At 41.7% G+C, this 22,849-nt stretch overlaps 1 protein-coding gene across 2 annotated transcripts in view; it reads left to right on the forward strand.

Annotated features, from left to right (window-relative positions):
• Nucleotides 1-11,025: 11,025 nt before the first annotated feature.
• The window catches only part of tbl1xr1a (TBL1X/Y related 1a), a 56,355-nt gene continuing 44,531 nt past the window's right edge, over nucleotides 11,026-22,849 (forward strand). For both annotated transcript variants that reach the window (XM_030726804.1, XM_030726805.1), the window contains exon 1: nucleotides 11,026-11,312. The gene's annotated coding sequence lies outside the window, so the exon portion shown is untranslated. The remainder of the gene's footprint in view (nucleotides 11,313-22,849) is intronic.

The following is a 22,849-nucleotide window of genomic DNA, read 5'->3' on the forward strand; positions in this document are numbered from 1 at the left end:
GATAATGACCCTAATTTACAAAATGAACTTTGTGTTGCACTCAGTGTGTTTGAGATCTGACAGCTGAGCAAAGTCGCCAGAAAAAAAGGCGGCACATCGACTTTTATACAGCCAGAGGACTCGCCCCCTGCTGGCCGTTTGAAAAACTGCTGGTTGAAGGCACTTCAGTATTGTCTTCTCTTTTCAGACCCAGAAGTCCATCTAAACATATCAGAATGTGAAGTGACATTAAATTATTCAAAGAGTAAGTTTGTTTTTAATAGACGACATAATAATAATAAGAATCTGTTCGTCCACTTTCTGATTCTTACCTGTGTGATGCAATTTCCAACAGTACACATCAAGTCTGTGCTGAATTTTGTTGTGTTGCATCACTGTTTTGTGGGCATGCGATTACACATAATGTATCAATGTAATATATTTAATGATGATTTCATGACTATAATAAAATTATACATGCTATCCTCATAATAAAGTGACAGTCAGATAAATAAATTCTGCATGTAGGAGAGAGTTGGTACCCAAGCTGAGGAGTGTAAATGAAGAATCAAGGTGCTGTCAGATTACTAAAGGAAAGGTTATGTGTACTGCTGTTTCATTCCGTTATATTACTTTTGAATTGCCAGCTTACCTTCGAATATGTAAACTGTTTCCTCTGACTGGGCTGATAGAATCGGGTATTCAGGTTACAGACATTCACGTAAACAGTCTGAAGGCAGCAGAGGGCTGAGGCTTCTTAAAACAGCAGGAATAATACATCAGTGAAGAATGGGCAGTGAACTACAGCACACACTCGGTACTCTGGAACAATCCTTCAGGCAAAATCAAATGTGAAATTCTCACTGGAACAGGCAGAAGGGTTTAAACTGATGAGAACCAAGACAAAAATATATCAGTGTTTTTAGGATATGTAATGCATCTTCTCTATGAAAATGACCTGAAAACACACAGTCGTTTTCAAATGAAAGTCTTTATTGGTTAGTTGTGTACATGTGCCGACAGCTTGTTGGCTTAAACGCGTCTTTGGTCCCAATCGGTCCTCTTCGTGTTCAACATTGTGCGAACGTTGCAGCTCTTTCTGTAACAATCTTGTTGTGTTTGAGCGAGTCGGGTTATTGTAACCTTTACACAGACCTGGATCTGAAAGCCCGGAAACTAATTCATTTGCAGAGAGACGCCGGCACTGCTTTTGTGTGTTTTAGTGCGAAACATCCAGATTGACACATTTGAGCTATTTCAGATTCGCCCTGAGGTTCTTTGTCGTGCCTTACCTGCTTCAGACACCTTCTCTCCTTTTAGCTCGTCAGCTGAGGCAGTCTGTACACGAGCAACACCTTTTAGTTCCCTCTGTTTAGTTCGTCCCTTTCTGTGTAAAAACACAAAGGTGTTACAGACACGTGCACTGTACAGTGTAGCACACAGAGCTTTGTGTACGGTTGGAAATGAATGACACTTTGTGCGCACAACAGTTTCTCATGACAAAGATGAAAAAGCGTTTCTCGGAGGAAGAATTCATCCAAAGATACTTCGAAGTGATCTTGTTTTGCACATTTCTGGAGCAGCATTTCAAAGAAACCTTATTTAAATTATTTATGGTTTATTGCACTGGGCCTTGGTACAGACCCTCAGTTTTTCTAAAATAACCTATTTTAGCTCCTCTCCCTTTCACATAACGTACTCGTGACTTCTCAATATGCAGCAAAATTCATGCATTATTGCCAGACATACTTTTATACATTATTCCTGCAGATTGATATGACGTGCATATCTGTAATGTAAAGGATTATTCTAAATTGCTCAATGGCAGCAACAGCAACTTGGGGGATGTTGACCATGAGATTGATGGAGCAACAATACAATTTTACAGCTCAGTGATTGAAGTCATTTCACAGAAACACGTGATTAAACTCGACACACTTCAACACTGACGTGGAAAATCTCTGCAGATATGTAAGCACGGCCCAAATAAAGGAGTCTGCTTTTTATTGCACATTTTAGAAATAAGAGCCAACAAGCTGCAGTGAGTAGAAGAAGATTAATGCTATCATAGAACAACCGTCAGATGAAAAGTTAAATTTCTGTCTTTATATTTTCTGTTAGAATTTTGCTCCTGGTGTCAGAAACCTCCGGAGAGCCTGAGATTCGTTCCTCTGATCAGTCTGTGAGGCCTCTGGTTAAGAAAATACCGTGACAGGAAGTGTCTGTGATATGATGTCTTAATATGTTCTATTAATGATCACAAATGTACTCATGTGTAAGGCTGCTGTAATTAGAGCTGCTTCATTTTAAAGCACATGCTACTTGGTCATGAAACGTGGAGCTCTGTCTCCTGAGGGTGGGACTCTAACGTGTAATACAAGTTGTGGGTTAAAAAAGTCTTCTTTGGGTTTTTAAGTAGCAGCACTCAGCACATTTTTACTGAACGATTATCGTTTAACGTGCTGAGCAAATATCATTTCTTACTGAGAGTTGGAGGAAAAAGATAATAAACCGTTTGTGTCTGTATGCTAAACAGACAGCAGCAGGTTAGATCACATAATCAATGTATCAGCACCTCTGCAGCTCAGTTATTGATAGGTTACAGGCTGCTAGGCTTCCTCTGCTGTGCTAAGCTAATCAGCTGATGTGTGATTTTTATTTGTGTGAGCAGCAATGACTGCAAAAGTATATAAGAAACCTCCACAGAAGTCGGACTCAGAGAAGCGTTCCAGTGCTGTTTCACGGCTGTGTCACAGAACTGCTGGACTCATCCATACAAAACTATGTTTTACTCCAAGGCTACAAAATAAACTAACACACAGCCGCTTCAGCCGGGCTGATATTAACTCTGCGTTGCAGACTTTGATGAATGCATCTGAGAGTCGGCTCCTGCACACCTCTCAGGAGATACAGTATGTGATATGAGCCGTCACACATCATCTCTCCCCATTTTTTCAAACCGCTCCCCACAGAGACGCCTTATTTATGGAAGTCAATCATAATCTGTCATATAGCATAACTGGGATGAAACCTGCAGCAGATTATCACACCACAGATTTGATGTGTAATCCTTGTTTTATATTATTATACATTTACCATCTTTATTATGGGTCACACAAAACTATTTGTCTGAAGGTGTCTCATTGGGCTCTGGGAAGCAGTGGCTGATTAATTAGGAAAGTAATTGTTACAATAATTCATAGAGGAGAGCAGAGGCCAGTTTTAATGGTCATCTTATAGAACTGTGGGAAGAGCTTTTTTCTCTCCCATGTTTCTGGAAGTCAAATATAAAAATATAAAACCTCCACATCAGCACTGCTAGAGGAGAAGAAGAAACCGGAAGCAAATAAATCAGTTTTTTTTCCCCCACAAAGTCTCATCTCTTCAAGCTGTTGCAGCTTCTGAGATAATAATACACATTCACCCTGAAACAAAATGGAAACAAAAAAAACTGAGGTGCACAACTGACTGACCAAAGTGTGGTTCACACCAGCAGATGTGGCATTGCTTTTGGTGTGCAGCATCATTCGCAAGGGCAAGAAGAGCAAGTATAATGAGCCCTTCAGGCTCCAGTCACCCAGAGACCAGTCAGTGACCTCCTGGAAATGTCTTCAAACGTCTCTGTTTGTCCTCAGAGTCAAAGTTGAACCTTTTGAAACGTCTCAGCTGCAGCGCTGAGGTGCATCATGTACTTTGAAGGCAAATGTGCTGTTTCCATTTCGTGCTGCGCGTTGTCGAGTTTTACTGCTGCTCGGCTAATAATGAAAAGTTTTTGCAGATGAGTCGGCGTCTTCCATGGAAACTACAGGTGACCACAATCCCAAGGAGCGCACATTTTACCCTCACAGCCGCTGGCTGCCAGATGGTCTCTGACCAGTTATTAAATTTGATAATCACGTATACAATCTATGAATGCGTTAACATTCTGTAAGATCCTGTAAGATGTCCATTGATAATCAATTCACTGCTGTAGTCTTCTTCTATCCAAATCAGCAGGAAAGCAATAAAAATATTTTTCTGCCCTCCATGATCGCTGCAGCCAGCAGCACAGCAGAATACTGGTGTTGTAAAAAAACCCACCAATAATTAATGTGTGTAATCAATGTGTGAGTACAGTCTCAAAGGTCATATCAATAGGTAGCAACACATCCAATATGGCAGACAAATCTTAAGCAGTGTGCACACGACATCACAACAGAAACCTGAATCGTTGGGTTTCCGTTCAAATGCAGCTCACATTTAAACACATTTTAAGAGTATTTACAAAAGTAGCTGTTAAAGCCTGTTTTCATCCAGGAAAGACGAGGAGTCGGCACTGAGACGAGCAGGTGAGGTCCTCGTCCTCATCCTCATCCTCATCCTCTGGGAGGTCACAGTTAAACTAGTAAATAAGAAAAAACTCCACACAGATGTTATGGAGGCTGGAGCAGCGCTGTCCCTGTCTACTATTACGTATGTACTTGTGGCTGTATTAATTTCAGACTATTTTTAATAGTATTTTTTACATTCACTCAGGAACACGTGTATTATAAGAGTCATATAGATAGACTTGCATGAAAATTTGCCAGTGTTTACTTTGGAGGCAATCAGGATCCAAATCCATGAGTTTATACAGAGATTATTTACTGTTGTAAAATTGGAAACTTCCCATCAGATCACCACAAACATGTAATACAAATAAGAATAATCGATAAACAGCATCTTGATGTGATCAAGAAAACATCTTGAAGTTATCTGGATCCATCCATCCATCCATCCTCTGCTTATCCAATTGGATGCCTCAGATATATTTAAGTGTTCCCCTTCTCTGTTATTGGAGTTATGGGTGTTTGGAGGTTCAGTAGAAGACAAAATCACTAATATGGACACGAGTAGATTTTTTAAAATTGGGTTTATTTTCACACCCTGTGATTTATTATTGGGATCTGCTCCTTCTCCAGCTTCTCAGAGGACTTCTCTACCTTTTCATCTTCCTTTCACTCAGGAGAGTCTTTAACTGTCTGAGCTGGATTTCCTAGTTGTAAATGTTAATGTGTAAAGAGGTGAGCTGAGATCGATGAGGATATTAAACTGACCGGCTTCCCTTCGTCTTACCGGCCTGATGAGGAGGAACACACAGTGTGACCCTTTCTCTGTCATTAGCACACATAAACACATATACAGATATATGAAAAACACGTCTTTCAGTACACACACACACACACTCATGCAGTAACCTTTTTTCTGCCTCCGTCTCTGCTCTGCTAAATAATTTAATCACTTAAGAGCAACAGCCAACCATGCAGTCCTCGTCTCCACCATGAAGGGTAAATTATAGCTCTGTAGGTAGAGAACTGCCATTACTGTATGGTCTTATGAAGACATATTATGGAGCCATGCTTTGTTGAGCCCTTGTCATTGTCAAAGCACTAAATATGCCAGCGGTGGAATGAAGTATTACTACTACTTTGAAGTGGATATAGTCTAACGTTGCTATGGCTTTTTAAAGGCTCATGCTGTTGTTGTCAGATGTGCCGGGCCTGAAAAATGTGGCAGAAGGAAGGACATGTTTGTTTTTGAGGTTCTGCAGTATGTGTGGATCCAGTCAGAGGGAGGAGGAGAGAAAAGACGGTGGAAGGTTAGAACACAGACGTCTCAATACAAGGTGAAATGTTACAGTCACACAAATGTGGAACATGTTTTTGAGCCTATTACCTCTTTTCCACCAGCCTGGAGCTGGTGCAGAGCTCGTTCTGCCTCAGCACCTTTTGAGAACCAGTTTTCACCGGCACGTTCTAGCAGTTAAAGTCATTCATCCATCTGTGTCGGTATATCTGCTAATCGTTCTTTAGAACTGAGGTCCGTGCTTCCAACTCCGGCCTCGATGTTTTGTGTCAGATTTCTGGTGCCAACACAAGATTTCTTTCATTTTAAAGACATGGAACCAGCTCGATGCTGGGCACCAGCAGTGGCGCTGCATCTGTGAAAATGGGCTATGCATGTCACTCATAGTGGGAAGTGTGCAGAGTTCCCAGCTCCTCTTTACTTTTCAGGCAATTTCAAGCAAACAGAGTCGCTGTTGAGCAAAGTGGAGCATTTATCATTTAAACAAAGACCCGAATCACCGAATAACAAAGGCCCAAGAGAAGCTGGGAAGCTGGTTTTAGAGCATATATTTGCTGTAGCAGCTTCAAGTCAGTAGCTCCATCCATCCATCCATCTATCCATCTATCTATCTATCTATCTATCTATCTATCTATCTATCTATCTATCTATCTATCTATCTATCTATCTATCTATCTATCTATCTATCTATCTATCCATCCATCCATCCATCCATCCATCCATCCATCCATCCATCCATCCATCCATCCATCCATCATCTTCTTCCACTTATACTTTTCACACATGATCAGTGTCAAGTGTTTCTGTTATATCTGTGATTAGATGTGATAGAAGCCTCAAAAACTGTGAGAAAAAGATGTCTTCACATTTAACTTTATTAAAACAGACGTCGATAAAAGTGCATCAGGACCGGCGTGTAAGTCACTGTTTTCCAGCTGAGAGTTGGAGTGATTTCAGGGAAAAAATGAAATTGATCAAAAACCTTTTTGTAGCTTTTTATTCAGGATGAAAAAAAAAACTACACATCTCTCTCAGACTTACAGGTTATATAAAGGAAGAAAATAACTTATTGTTATCACAACAGCAACTATGCTTTTAATCTCCCCTGGCAGGATTAATGATGCCTCATGCATTCATATAGGACATTCCTGCAGGTTGAGCTACCCCCCCCCTCCACCCCCCTCTATTTTTTTTTGGTTAATGAGGACTGAAAATAAAGCTCACACTGCAGAAGAGATTTTCTAAAGCATCTTTTTCAAAGGATTATTCCAGTGTCACTGGGTGTAACTCATACCGTTCCACTCCAGGTAATTCCTCTCTGTGTCGAGGCTGAGCTGCCATCTTAAACCTTCTGGCCAAACAGGATGACAGGAGTCATGTTGTGTGTTGGTTGGGACAAACACAGCACACTGGCTCCCACTCATTACTGCAGCCCACACTATATTAAATACAATCTACATATGACACGCAATTAGCGTTAAAGATTGGGGTGGATGTATGTACAGATCATCCAGTTATTAATAACATAACAGTGGATCTGCTCTACTTAAGGACCCGTTACCACCCTGATTTATATTTGAATACTGACGTCAGTTTGTTGGTCATTTGCATTTAAACGTGAACCCAAAGAGCGTTCACTTCGACTCCATGCTGCACTCATCAGTTCGAGGACACTCGTTCTTAAACACCTTCTTGTATGGGGAGACTTGCTGCAGCTTCTTCCTCTGCGTGCAGCTTTTGCCAGAATAGCTGAAGCTTGCATGAAGAGAGGCGGTTTCGTAGCTTTTCATCTCACTTTTCATCTCACACCTCGCTGAGGTCCCATCACTGTGAGCCAGGCCGCCTCCGAGCATGGTTTCATCTGATCACCGTCCAATCACAATTCCTCTTGTGTACATTCACACCTGACTCATGATTTTCTTTCTATCCGAAGCCTCTAAATGAAATTCAGCATTTTCATTTGATCATTTATTCTTTTCCTACTACGACGTGGGTTTTATCTGTTTTACTTTATATTGTCTCTGTAAGGCCACACCTGTTATTGTTTCATATATAACAAAGATATTAGAGCTGTACTGACCTGCGCACTCAACTTTTTACAGTAAAGTAAATATACACATATTTGGAGAACTATTTCTTTAATTGCCCATAAATGCAAAACCTCTGCTGCCTTATAATTTTGGGATATATGATCCATTCTAAGGCTACACCCACTGTGGGAAATATATTTATACAGAAGAAGTAATGCCCAAAGTTTGTGACAGAGGTGTAAAATAGGAAAAGCCACGCCCACCTCTTCTGTTATCACACCCCCCCCCCCCCCCCCCCCCCCACCACCACCACCACCACCACCACCTCCACCCCAATCTTTGAGCTTGACCTTCCCAACTAAAAACCTGCAAAGTTTTGTGCCCGTGCCTTTTACCAGACATTCATAAACATCTGGTTAAATGCTTGAAAACACTTCAGTTACAGCAGATGTCTCCAGATTACAGTTTTCTGTTGTTGCTGCTAAAAAAAAGTGTGCTTTGTGCATCTTTATGTATCAAAGTTTTAACAGAGATACGTTTTAACAGATGATGTAAAACCAGTTCAAGGAAATATCCTCTGAAAAAGATGCTGCCAGACGTCTAAACGGCGGTGAGATCGGTTTAATAACTGAAAGATAAAACGCTGTCTTAGGTTACTGAAAACTCGTCTGGAAAAAGTGCCCTTTACATCTAAATGAGGCTGAAAAATGAAGGAACACTTCTGCAGACTCAGACAACCAGCTGATCTGTAGCCAGCTCCTTTTTGCTGTATTAACCGCTGTCCTGCTGGAGCAGGAGGGACCAACAGGCTCTCACTGTCCAGAGCCTCAAACAAATGAGTTCAACATGCATAAGAAGAAACATCATTTAGATGGAGATACGTATAAATGTCCTGAGCACTTTTTTATTTTTAGTGAAAAACAGGCTGTCCAGCACCATCAGTGTGTGTACCTAACGTGTTCTTTCACAACCAGTCAATCAAAAATTAATTAAAAAACAAAAACACATATGCACTGATTGGGATCCGTACCTATACCAAACTTTCACTTTTCAGCCATATTTAATTTGAGCTGCGACGTCTACACGCACCGTTTAGACAACAAAAAACTGAACCGGTTGAAATGATGTTGAATTGAACAGACTGCTTTTCACATCAGGACGCCTCACACTGATCTCACATTAGCTGAAAATATTGCAGTTTGTTAGCAGATCGCTGCACAGGAACCTGCGAAACATGCATGTGAAAGTGCACAGCAATGTACACTAGCTTTATACTCCTGTGTTCAGTAGCTGCAGAATGTATTCCCTGTAGCATGAAAACCATATTTTTTGTGAGATAACTCACTCATTAGTATCGGTGGAAGTGGTGTGCTCACTGCAGAAGGCACAGAGGAGAAGAAAACACTGAGGCTGAGTACTGCATACAGATAATGTGATGTGGTTTCCCAGAAAGCCATTACCCTAATACTGGTCTGCTTTGCCCCGTGGTACTGCCCCCCCCTTCATTCAGCAGCTATGGGCAGAGACACAGTGATGCAGCTTCATTTCCTCCTAAAACAAATACAAGAACAGCCATCAAAGTCTTCGAGGGAGAACAGTGTGAAAATAATTGCACCATCAGACTTGTAGGGGCCCTCTTGTACTAGAAAACTCTCCAGGCATGTGAAAGGCAGGGTGAGGAAAACACGCCGGCGTTCCCCCTCACCCTGTATAAAGGTCATTACCCATCCCCCACTCTTCTTGTTATAGCTCACACTACACAGCACCCCAGGGCTTTCTGTCTGTGTGTCTCTTTGTCTCGGCCGAGCCTTATCTGTCTCTGTGTGTGTGTGTGTGTGTGTGTGTGTGTGTGTGTGTGTGTGTGTGTGCATGCTAATGAGCATTTGCTTTGGGATAATGCATACAGGAGTTGGTGTCTGTTTTTCACTGTCTGCAGAATCAGTCTCCTTATAGGATGTGTTTTCCACGAGCGAGTTTCTCTGTCACGCCGTAAATGTTACTTTGGACGTGTGGTCACGAAATCCCATTCAGCTCAATTTGTCTGTGTAAAAAAATATCCAGAATAATGCTTATATATATTAAATGTTACCAACTGGAATTGTTATAATGTGGGCTGCTGTTTGTGTGGTTAATTTAGCTTTCTCTAGAGGAAAATTCACCTTCATTCCAACAACTGGAGCCCTACTGGGCCCAACGTGCCTCCACATACTTAAATTAGCAGTCTTATCAGCTGTTACAACTATAATACCGTCTTACATTACAAAAATATTAATATAGGGAATAAAGTCATTTTTAAATTTTGGTGGTCTGTGGGGGGGAAATTATTTAATTAATTATTTTATTTTTTGTGCAGTCCTATGACCGGCCACTAGAATATGTTAGCAGCGAGGCCAAACTCTGTGGGCGGTGCTTAAAGTCCACTTTAAACACTTTAAACTAGAACAGTTTTGGTTTTAGCTGAAACAATCTTTTTAAAACATTTCTACAAGATTTTCTGGAGGATGCACGTGTGTTTGTGCACTTTCTTGTGGCAGACCTGCACATGGCCAAGTTTACATCAGTCAGATCTAAATGAACCCTAGCACACGCCCAGACATATAAACTATGGCACGTCTTCTAGGAGTTGGATGCTCAGTTTCCCCCCATGTGTACATTGTGTTTTAAGCCCAGCTCCAGTTTTACTAGTATTTATGTTAAAAGCCTAATTTCACAGGAATTTAAATGCTGATTTATTTAGTGTTACAGCTCTGTCTTTACTTCAGCAGCTTTTGTTTTGAAATGCTGCTGGAAAACAAAATTCAGTTTTGTTAAAACATAAACAAAACTAGCTGTTTTAGTCAGCGGGCAAGATTCCCGCACCGTCCAGCTCTTCTTGAGGGCTATAAATATGCACATAGGCAGCTGGTGATAGGTTACATCAATATAACCTATCATCAACAGACTCTTACTGATAATTATGATAGATATGCATATGGTGCATTTTAATGCCCACATCATAAGACTCGGTTTAAAATTGTTACTAAAATGCTGCCAAAATGATTAAAACACGAAAGAAAAACATTACCTAAATGTTTGTTGCGTTTCATAAATATAAATGTAACCTATAGTATTTTTGCCCATTTACTTTCACTCAGCAGCATGCCTACAGCTACACTCCAAAAATAGCTACGTAGTAATCACAGTCTACTACAGAGCGTCATAAACGGATAATTAATTTTACCCTAATATTTCTGAGTTGTTTTTGAGGAGTTACCGCTTACCCCCAGCCTGACTACACCATCCTTCTCCATACTGCGACACCCATTTTGATGTTTATGTGACTGGAGTGTGCTTCCTGCAGAGAGAGGAGCTCAGGCCTAGCTCATTTTCGCCTGGCGGGTCAGCTGCTCTGTGTTTCAGTCTGAAGCCGTTGGCTGCTACTGAACCGTTTGGCTCTTTTCTCTACTAGCGAGCAAACCTACAATCTAGACCCAACTGTACATCCAGCTCATTTTTAAGGGGATTTATTACTATATATGCCCGTGTTTCCAAAACACATCGGTCATTGGGGATTCCTAGCCCCGCTCGGCCGGGTCTAAAGGCAGTTATAACGCTTTTTTCGAGGTGTAATTAGAGCTAGAAAACAACGGTGGTGGAGGAGATTCCATATTAGGAGCACAGAGGAGAAGGCACCCCCCCTTGTGTGATTTGGAGCTTTTGGTGAGTGTTTACCGTCTTTCCGCTTGATTATTGCCGTTATAAATGATACCGTCGCGTAGATCGGTCACGCGTGGCTGTAAATGCGAGGTTTGGCCGGCTTATTGCGCTGTTTTCAACGTTTATTTTTATATTTTTCTCGAGTGTGGGGGATGGGCAACCTCGGCGCGTGAGTAGGCGCGCGCGTGCCGTGCGCATGTGTTCGAAGGCAGTTCTCGCGCGTGGTTTGTGATTGTGAGCGCGCCCTTCCTTCCTGCAACTCCTGCTAGCTTTGAATTAAAACCAGTTTAATGCTTTGCTTTTTAAACCTGAGCCGCTGGGACACAGTTTACAGCACGTTTTTATTATATTCGATTTAATTGATTTAAGAGATTAGTTTTAATTAGGAAACAAAACTTTTTACTTTGTTACTAAGTTTTATTATTGTGAAGCAGCGTTTTTCTCCAGTTATGGCTTAATTTATACTGTTATCTCTTCCTTAACTCACTGTGTTTGTGTGTTTGAATGCTCTTTGTAAATGCTGAATAAGGTGGTGTGTTTATAAAACCATGAACAGTTATGAATCAAAACTGAAACTGTAGTTTGAGCCCAGTTAGTAGTTGTACTAGTATGCTGTGCTGTGTTTTACAGGCTCCTAGTATTTGTTTTGCTTTGTTTTTGTTGTCTGTAGCATACATTGGATTCATAAATGTGCCAGAGTTGATAATATTTGATCATGTTATTTACTTTGTTACCTTTGTGCCAGTTTGATGGAAAGCTTACTAGAGTGCTGTGCAGCTGGTTGCTCCAATGCCATGAACGGTGTGGGGGAGGGGTGAACACACACACACACACACACACACACACACACACACACACACACACACACACACAGAAGGGCCACTTGCCAACCTTGTGAGGCTCAACTCAATGACACAATGTACCAGTCCCAGATAAGCCTTCAGTATCTGTGCTAGCAAGGAAAAGGCTGGTAATAGAGACTCTGTTCATCCTGAATTACAATTCACAGGCTAACTGGGTTAAAATATTTGCAGGCCATAATATATGTTTATATTTAAATGTATTCCTTATTTTCTTAATGAACCTGGTCTGCTTAAATGTTGTAACTAATATTTAAAGTAGGTTATGTAACAATGTATGCAAGGTCCAGTATTCACAATAAACCAGAACTTGAGCAGCCGTTTTATATATATATATATATATATATATATATATAGCTAGAGAGAACGGGGCTCTAAGGTCAGGCAGGGTGTTTGTGGTGATCTGTGTAATACAGGAGCCAACTGGAGTTTTTGAGAACTGAATAGTGTGTTATTTATTATTATTGTCTTTTTTTTTGGGGGGGGGCGCTGTGTTTAAGGGTTGAAAAGTATCTACACAGCATACTCTGCTACATGTGCTGTAGACAGTACTGAGAATTTAATAATAGGCAGAAATGAATATATTCTGATGGGCTAATATGGGCAGGTAACTTCAGCTGAATCATGTCTGCATGTCGTTATCCAAATGCATCTACAGTGTTTTGTGCTTCCCCCCCATGGGACTATCCGTGCATTCTGGACCATCCAAGTGTACTCCAGAAGAATAAACTGGACGTTTGTTCCATATGTCAAATATTTAATGTGTCTCCTGTTTTTGCTGCTAGGTGATCACCATTTATGAATACATATCCCTGGTTGTAGTATGTATAGGAGGAACTGTCCTGACCTCGTAACGGCAGCTGTCCACAGCTCCATGACCACAGTCAGTGACACCGGAAAGAGTCACTAACGCTGGCTCGGATATCAGAGACAACATGCAGCTATATGGGCTGATCTGTTTCAGTCCTGTGCTTGCTTTAGCTACTGGAGAGCTAACATGACATGGATGAAGCGAACAGCGATGGGTCAGGTGTTTCACACTGTGGTCAAGTTAGTTTACACCTCTGACACTTAAGCTTGTCTGTGTTTCTCATTTACTTTCACTCTCGTTATGTCTAATCACGGGTTCATCCTGAGTAAATACAGTAAAACGAACGCTGTAAGACCTCACAGATATTCAGTGTATATATCTTTTCATCACGAACTATTGACTACTACAAAGTTTACTATCTAATTTCACACTGTTGGACTGGGTATGCATGCGTCAGCAGTAAGCTGTCAGTCTTTATGGTGTCTTAGTGCAACTTTTGACACATATTGGGCAACACATGCTTAAGTCTTTGTGCTCGTGCTCAGACGATCAGATGATGTCTAATGTGGAAACTGTGATTCAGTGATGGTACGTACTGCCCGCCTAGCTGCAGTGAGTGTTTGTTGTCACATGGAGGAGTGTTAAAGAACGTGGCACCTCCAGACTGTGGACTACTCTTGCTTGTGCTGTTGTTGGTCCGTCAGCCAGCCGCAGAGAAGAGCGACATTATAACGTACAAAGAGCTGAAGTGAAACCGTTAAAAACCATGGAGAGTGTCCACTGCAGCCCCTGTCTGTACGCGTCACACTTCCCATTCCTGGTGAACTCTGCCGTCGCTCCCTTCCCTGTTGCGGCCCGCTTGTAGAACAATCAGCATTCGACCGATGTGCAGCATCGTCCACATCGAGTAACGTGCAGCTGGGAGCGTGTTTGTGTTGGTTGAAAACCCGTCTCGATAGGCTCTCTGTAGGCAAACGCATCGCAAACAGATACAACGGCAGTACCATATCTTCATAAAAATATTGTTAAATGTGGGCTATCGGATCTTTGCATAGATAGCTTGGTGTGACTCTCGCCCTGTATTCAGGTGTCACTATTGAATTCACAACCACCTCAGATATGATCTCTGTTATCTTGGCTTATATGCTGTCACGATCAGAGAGACCCCTCTTTCTTCTGGTTGTATCAGTTCAGCTGTGCTTTAAAAAACTGAACCACCCAAGAGGGGCAAACCAACCAAAACCAAAAGCTCTGTTTAAAATTGGGATCACCCCTGCACCTGTTATGTGGGTTGTTTGGTAAAAAATGTTTCTTTCTTTCTTTTTTCATGTCTGCAGCGAGGCTCCCAGAGTAAGAGGACACTGACAAACAGTTTCTAAAGCCAAGCTCTGATTTGATTTGCGAGCACAAGACAGAAGGATTGGACACTAAACTGGGCTGCCACACCTTTCTATGGAGATTCATAGAAAATCTGCAAGCATTGTGTGGTTATTTTGTACCCTCATGCAATATGATACACATGTTCTTTCTTCAGAAATTCACATCTGTAATACTTGGGGTTGAATCCTGACCTGAAATTGGCAACTTTGCAGTAGTAAAGCAATCTTCTCCGCAGTCTGATTGTCCTGTTGCCTCCGCCGTAGAGTTGCCAGAGTCCAATACAGCTGTGGAGCGAGGCAGGGGTTAAAGTAGGGCTTCAGCCTGCTGGATGTGGCCCAAAGGCAACAGCATTTCTGCTGCTGCTGACAGAGAGAGAGAAGGAGTTTATTTGCTACTTCCAGCATGAAGAGAAAGAACACAGTTTATATTAGCAAGAGGGCCTCGGTCCCTGCTGTGACCACTGGTGATGACGAGGGATCGGTATTGAAGCTCCACATATTTATTCATTCCAAAGAGGACAGAGATGTGAACATGAGTGTGTGTGTAAGCACGCACTCATAGATGGTATAAAAGGTGGCTGTTACCTCCATAACTTCACCCCCTGGTTTGTGAGTCCCCTTATGAAGCCTCGGGGTGAGCTGCTTTGGCCATCTCCATCTTGGTGAGCGCAAACCGTGAGTGACGAGCGACGGGTGGATCACACCGTGAAACCGCACACTCATTGGCTATCAACTTATGATTGACAAGTTATTAGCTGCTGATTACATCCAGGATCATCTTCCTCTTTGACTCTTTGGTTAAAATGAACTTAATGTTTTATTCAGTATGACCCAGAACCAGTGCTCGAGGCCATAAAGTGCTCATTGAGGTGATGGAGTGAGGAATCCGACTTCTGGATAACTGGAAGTCTGTTTGCACCTGCAGGGTTGCTACAAAGGTTTCCATTAAAGAGGACGTAGGTTTAAAGTATCTCAGCATTAGCTTCAGTTTTCAGACCCGGTAGCTGCTGCCGCTCCATCTTTTGATGTGAGCAGCGGGCGACGTGAAGATGTCAACATGAAACTATAGCTTGTCAGATTCAATTTAATATAGCTCATTTAATTTACAGCATTAAAGGGAAATTAAGCTAAAAATTGGCTTGATTGGTAACTGGGATTAATCTGACCATAGTCTGTATCCAAGATTATTGTCCATCAGGGTTTTCCTGTATATGCAAACCCACCAAGGAGGTTTTGGCCTTTGACTACAGGAAACCCAGGATTGATTAAGAATATCTGCATACTTTACAGTGGAGCTTAACTTACTGAAGTTTAAAATACATTTTTGGTGAAATGGCCAAAAGTAACAGGAAAATGTCTAAATGTCCTTCATCTAACAGAGACTGTTTGTCCTAACTGTATGTGGACCCGGGACTGTTTTTAGGCAGGAGAAACACTGCCTGCTGGTGACTGCAGCATCACGGAGGTTGTGTTATGATGATGATGTTTTTCTGCTGCTTTTACATTTCTTTTTGTGATACCACAGTTTATTGATGAGGTAGGATAACTTCTAAAACATGTGCTAGACGAGCAAAGTAGCTTTAAAAAGTGCGAAATTCTGACCATATTTGTGGAAACATCAGGTCTTGAGGTTTCTGAGAGATAAGCGATGACACAGTAGAAAGCTTTGAGTGGCTGTAATTAACTTCCTGTACATTTTACAATTTCCGGAGCTGAGCTGCACAAAACTATAAGTAGAGAAGCAAAGGTGTGTTGAAATCTGGTTGGTATATGGCAGCTGCCTCTGTAACCATTTCTAAACCATCAGGGTTATTGAACATTCACGTGTTGGTCCTTTTTTCTGATTGCATTGTAAGCAAGATGTCTGCCACTGACCCTGCTGCACCCAACACCAGAGTATACAATGAGACAGCAAAGGAAAACTAGAAGTTCAAATCTTGGCCTGTGAAATATTATGTGGATGTTTTTAGTATGGACTGAATTTGCCTGTTTGTCATTGATATAATAGAGTGCATGTTGCTCATAGGACACAAGAATAAGGTTTTGCTACAGAGCAGGCAGCTGAGTCATGTTATCTACACGGAACACATTTATTGCTTGGCCTTAATAAATCACAGAGGAAGCGTGGTGGTGGAGTAGTACAGTTATGTAACCAGTATCGTCTGTTTGTGAATTGAAAAGGGAAAGACAAAATGGACTAAAGTGCAGTGAGTGAAAATGTCTTCCTTAGTTAGGTAATGGCCTGACATGGGATGGAGAGACGCACAAATATGGAACTGCCCTGGATCGTGCACATGTGCTATTTGCCGTAACTTAGAATAAGTGGGTCATACCTCCACAATGAGTGCATGGTTTGTATGCATGATTTTGGTGATGTTGGAAACTTAATTTGATTGGCTTAATTAAATTGACGTGGAAATTTATGAGGTCATGCAAACAGTAGAGCATTGTTTCTGTAACGCACTCAAAAACCCCAGACCCGACCATAGATAGTGGTTGTTCAAAATTACTGTATAAATACAACTGAGTAAATTAGGTGAGTACACCGCTAAAACTGCAAGTTAAACACTTGATTTGGATACAGTGTTTAAATCATTTCAGATCCTGTTGGGTAGTAGCATTTATTGTCTCATTTACCTTTTTAATATCACTGCCATAAAAGTACATCTTTGGGATTTTGGGGTCAGAAGCTTTACATTAATCACAGCTCAGTCATCTGCTGAGTACCACCATCAGCAGGATCTCACAGGTGTTTGTTGTTCTTGCATATTTTCAGGTAAATATTCAGTGAAAATGTGAGCCGATTTTAAATAGCGGCCTTCATGACATTAAAGACTCAGGCTTCTAGTGTACATGCTGGTACAGACGGCTCACTGTAAAGGCAGCATCATCACCCGCTGCCAGCTGAGATGGCAGAGTCGGAGTCTTTCTGCGGGATGAGAGACTCACCAGAGAGGCAGCTGAATATACTGCTCCAATATCTGTCACAGCAAATATTCTAAATTTGATTATGTATTCATATAAAAAAATAAACATTTGAATGTAAAAATCAATTTTTTGGGGGGGGGGGGGTGGCATTGCCAGCTGCTCTGTCTCCAGAGCGGCACAGAACGAAAAGCTGAATTTCCTCAGCGCTGACCCCTGTCAGCTGTGTGGCATGGCTCTCGACCTCAGATACGCCGCTGCTAGTGCAACGGCAAGCAGCGAGTGGGTTAACCTGCTGTAATTATCAAAAATAATTACCGTTTACCTTCAGCTGAAGTCATAACATTTGTCTCTTTAGTATTTTATTGTCCTTATTATGAAGTTCTTTTGTTCTCTGAACTCTTTGTTGTGTATGTATAAATAAAGGTTAACAGTAAAAAAACAAATGAATAATACAAAACTCCCGATTAGACCTGACAGGATAGGACCTCATTTAGACTTCTGCTCTGAGCCTAACGTAACGAAACCTACGTAAGTGGCCGGCGTTGTTGTTGTTGTTGGCAGTCGTGCTTGTGCGAGGTCATTATGTGTTAATTACCATGCGGTCGTGTCCTGGTGTTTTACCTGCAGTGTCAGCCAATAGAAACAAATAAAATGCTGGGTCTTCGCTCTTTGCTGTGTTCAGTTTTTTTGTCGGGTGCAAACATATTTGTCCCTCTAGTTTTTCCACTTCTGTGCACATTCCCTCACATCCATTCATATCTCACTCCAGGAATTCACTGACATTTGTGAGTCATTATATTGAGGTGATGATCGTTATTCTCTCGCTGATAAATTCAAAAACTGTGATGAAAAATTAGCCGGAAATGCACGAGAGGAACCGACGGTACTGAACAGGCCCGTCACAGTCGCTGTGGGCTGTGTCCCCCCCGATGTGTAGTTACATTTCTCCACAGGTGCACGTCAGGTCATGTTGTAGGTTACAGAGTAGGGTTCAGACTGGGGTTCAGAGGGTTCCCCGGTTATGACGTAGATCTCCCACTGAAGCATTAATCAGCGGTAAGAGGGGAATGGGAAGTTGGCATAATGAGTAATTTGATTCTGAGTGGAATTTTTTTTAAACAAAGACTCAAATGTGATTTTTGGCCTTTGGCAGGAAAGCATGCATATTTGCCCTTGGCCAGGCTCGTGTTGTTGTACAGTGTTTGATTTGATCACAGAAATGATCTTCCAATACAGTAGTTGGCTGTGTTTCCCAAATAGTTCAGACCTGTTATTTAATTGGTTTAAATTGTAAGTTCTAAGGTTCAGGAGTCAGCGGTGCTTATTAACACACGCACACACACACACACACACACACACACACACACCATGTGACTGCTGTCAACTCTGTGTGTGTGTGTGTGATCCTCAGGGGTCAAGTTCAACATTGTGAGGAATGCTTGGAGCTCAGCAGCCCCTCCCCCTCTTCACTCAGAAGGCTTTGAAGTTTGCAGGCCTGCAGCCCCCCCCCCCCCCCCCCCCCCCCCCCTCCTCCCACTGCAGAGTGACCCAGGGTGATTATGCATGGCCCACAGCTTCCGCCCAACCTCTGGGGAAAGTCCCAATCCCCAGTTTAGTTTAGCTCATGGAAAGGATCTTGTGGTATATTCCAGTAGAGTATGAAGTGACAAATAATAACCCAGTTAATAATGAATTATCCCACTGTGCTGTTCAGGAAACAAGGTTGGGGCATTTTTATGGTTTGTGAGTTTGGTATGTGTAGCATCTAAAAACAAATGAGAAAACTCAGTAGTAACAGACTGGCTGCACTGAGATCAGATTGTAATTTACTAACAATATAATAACGCTTAGATTGTGTTCAGGCTAACAGAAAAAACTTCTTTACCTTTCAGACTTTGGTTTTCTGCTGCAAATGCTCCGTCCATAAAAGATTGCCCTAGCTGAACTCAGCTCAGTCTGACCTCATGTTGGAACAACACTGATAAAAATTGCTTGGTGTACTTTAAAAATAATGTTTCTTCATTGCATCAGATTATTATGCCTCTTCATGCACGATGCAGAGCGTGGTCCAACGCCACCTTATTCAAGAGCACGAGCAATGTGTTTGCTCCTGCAGAACACCACAAGAAGGAAGGAAGGAAGCACCACCTTGTGGCGCTGTTTATCAGTTGTGCTTTAGAAGTAAATTATTTATCATATTGGAATCTCATAGTCCACAAAAGTGGCAACATAAAAAAGATGCCCACTGTCGTAAACAGAGACGTGCCTTTGAAGTGATTCCTACTTTTATTTGTGGGATTAGAGGGCTACGTTTTTCCATATGTGCCGGTGTAATTTCAAAGTTGCATTTAATTGAATTATTTTATTAACAGCTGCTTAAATTTCCTTTCCATTCAGACAGCATTGAAGAGTCAGTGCAAACAGATGTCTGTGGACTTAAGTTCTGGATGCATGGTAAATGCAGCCAGCTGGGGGGACAAACACATGGCTTATAGTTTAATGTCCTTCATACTGTAAGTGAAGGGTATGCAGAGGCATTCAGACCCATTTTGCTTGACTGATAAGGAACATGAGCTCAGGGCTGGTTATGAACTGGGGAAATACAGAATGGGCTCTGATTGCAGCTGGGGTAAAGTCCTATCTAGAGAAAGCAGGAAGCTTATCAGCAGAGCTTTGGTATGTTCAACGATTCAGCTGAACTTTCTCTAAAATTCCTCTATTGTTTGCCATTGAAGTACAACCAAGCAAGAGTGCCGCACTCAACTGTCAGGTTAGGATTAGGGTAATTGCGGACTAATCCAACCTGGATTATTTCACATCCATTTGGCTGTGGTCCTGTGGATCATGTGATCTTTTGATTTGATACTGTGGTTGTGGACATTTGGAGAAACAATCTGCATGAAACTGGTTTTCTAAATAGTTTTTTACATGAACCATTTTAAATATTTTGAGCCTGACTGAAGGCAAACACAGAAATGATCTGTGTAGCGCATTTTTAGACATTTTTAGCTCGACTTTTTCTTTGAAACGGCCGAGCTCTGGCCTCGGCATCTGTTCCACAAAAACTTCAACGTTGGCCAGAACTCCAACAACGTGACCCAGGATGTTCAAATTCACACTATAGATGCATCTACTAAAAATCTGGGATGAGTTCAATTCTCTGCGACCTTGACCTAAAGGTCAGAGGTCAAGTTTACTGAAAATCTTGTGAATACAGTCTCACCTAGGATGTTCACATTCACACCATAAATGCATACGGTTCAAGCTCCTGTTCATGACCCATCAAACCTCACACACTTCTTATAGCGGCACTTCGACCCACCCCTCCCCCTTCACCATTACGACTCGAAAACAGCCGAGTTCAGCGGTGCTCTCGTGAGAACCACCTTAGAGTTCGCCAGCTGACCTAATCTGACACAATAATCACGACAGTTTGTTTGTATGTTGGGCAGATTAGCAAACATGATATCCAGCACTTGCTGTAACAGCTTTTAGTAACTGTATGAAGAGCTGAGGGTTTGGCCAATGAATGAAGCCAACGCAGATGCACCAAAAACGACAGTTCATCTATTGGCCACGTCAGGTTCGCTCCAAATGTAAGTCAGTCCCCATAGGTTCACGTTAAACTTTACAGCAGTAAAAACAATACGTTCAGCCTGGTGCTGTTATTTTTTTTAATAACTCATTCATCTGGATATTGAGCTGTGAGCTGTTTAACTTAGCACTCCACACACTCATCTAAATATGGAAACGCTAAATAAGAACCAGTCCATTTACCAAAAATACAGTCTCCAAAACCAGTGGGCAACATCACGATGACTCCATCCATCTTAAACATCATAAATGGATTGGTATTTACACCGATCAAGGATAACACTGATCATGGCACCTGTTAGTGGGTGAGATATAACAAGGAGCATGTGAACGTTTTGTTCTCAAACTTGATGTGTTAGAAGCAGGAAAAATGGACAACCGTAAGGATTTGAGTGAGTTTGACAAGGGTCAAATCGTGATGGTTTGATGACTGGGTGAGAGTATCTCCAAAACTGCAGCTCTTGTGGGCTGTTCCCGGTCTGCAGGGGTCAGTATCTATCAAAAGTGGTCCAAGGAAGGAAGAGTGGTGAATGCACGTGGAGACAGATGATGGCATGTGTGGTCCGATCCAACAGATGACAGGGCTTTCAAATTGTTTTGGAGTAGCAGGGGGGCATGCCAAAGTATGCCTTATGACCGAGACCGAAGCCATGACGGCAACAGACGATATGAATAGTCACATGGCAGTCGTGAACCAATCAAATGGCTCAGATTGAATGTAAATATTGTCACGTGCATCCACATGGTGCTGGATATGGAGAAGGCGGACGGTGCAATTTTTTTTTTTTTAGGAAAATTAAAAAGTAGACAGCGCAGAGTGGTGGAGTAGGTGGAAAATGCGCCTGCCGCCGGCATAATTTGAAAGCCCTGAGATGAGATACTGGAGCTCAAATTGCCAAAAAAGTTAATGCTGGTTCTGATGGAAAGGTGTCAGAATATGCAGGGGATTGCGTTATGTTGTTGTGTGTGGGGCTGCATAGCTGCAGACCAGTCAGGGGGCCCATGCTGACCCCTGTCACCTGCCAAAAGAGCCAATAAGGTGACCTGGTCTGATGTAGCATGTTTGTTTTTATGTTGATGGTGGGGTCCATATATATATATATATATATATCTCATATATATTTAATTGATTTCCTAAAAAAAAAAAAATTGCACCGTCCGCCTTCTCCATATCCAGCACCATGTGGATGCACGTGACAATATTTACATTCAATCTGAGCCATTTGATTGGTTCACGATATATATATATATATATATATATATATATATATATATATATATATATATATATATATATATATATATATATATATATATATATATATGCGCCTGCCGCCGGCATAATTTGAAAGCCCTGAGATGATATATATGGATGGATAAGCCCTGAGATGATATATATATATATATATATCATCTCAGGGCTTATCCATCCATATATATATATATATATATATATATATATATATTCAATTCAATTCAATTTTATTTATATAGCGCCAAATCACAACAAACTGTCGCCTCAAGGCGCTTTGTATTGTGGGTAAAGACCCTACAATAATACAGAGAAAACCCAACAGTCAAAACGACCCCCTATGAGCAAGCACTTGGCGACAGTGGAAAGGAAAAACTCCCTTTTAACAGGAAGAAACCTCCAGCAGAACCAGGCTCAGGGAGGGGCAGTCATCTGCCGCGACCGGTTGGGCTGAGGGAAGAGAACTGTGGAAGAGAGCCAGAGATTAATATCAATTAATGATTAAATGCAGAGTGGAGTATAAACAAAGTAAATAAGGTGAATGAGAAACAGTGCATTATGTGAACCCCCCCAGCAGACTAGGCCTATAGCAGCATAACTAAGGGATGGTTCAGGGTCACCTGATCCAGCCCTAACTATAAGCTTTATCATAAAGGAAAGTTTTAAGCCTAATCTTAAAAATAGAGAGGGTGTCTGTCTCCCGAATCCAAGCTGGA

This window comes from Archocentrus centrarchus, chromosome 4 (genome assembly GCF_007364275.1).
Source record: "Archocentrus centrarchus isolate MPI-CPG fArcCen1 chromosome 4, fArcCen1, whole genome shotgun sequence".
NCBI classification, from domain to species: Eukaryota; Metazoa; Chordata; class Actinopteri; order Cichliformes; family Cichlidae; genus Archocentrus; species Archocentrus centrarchus.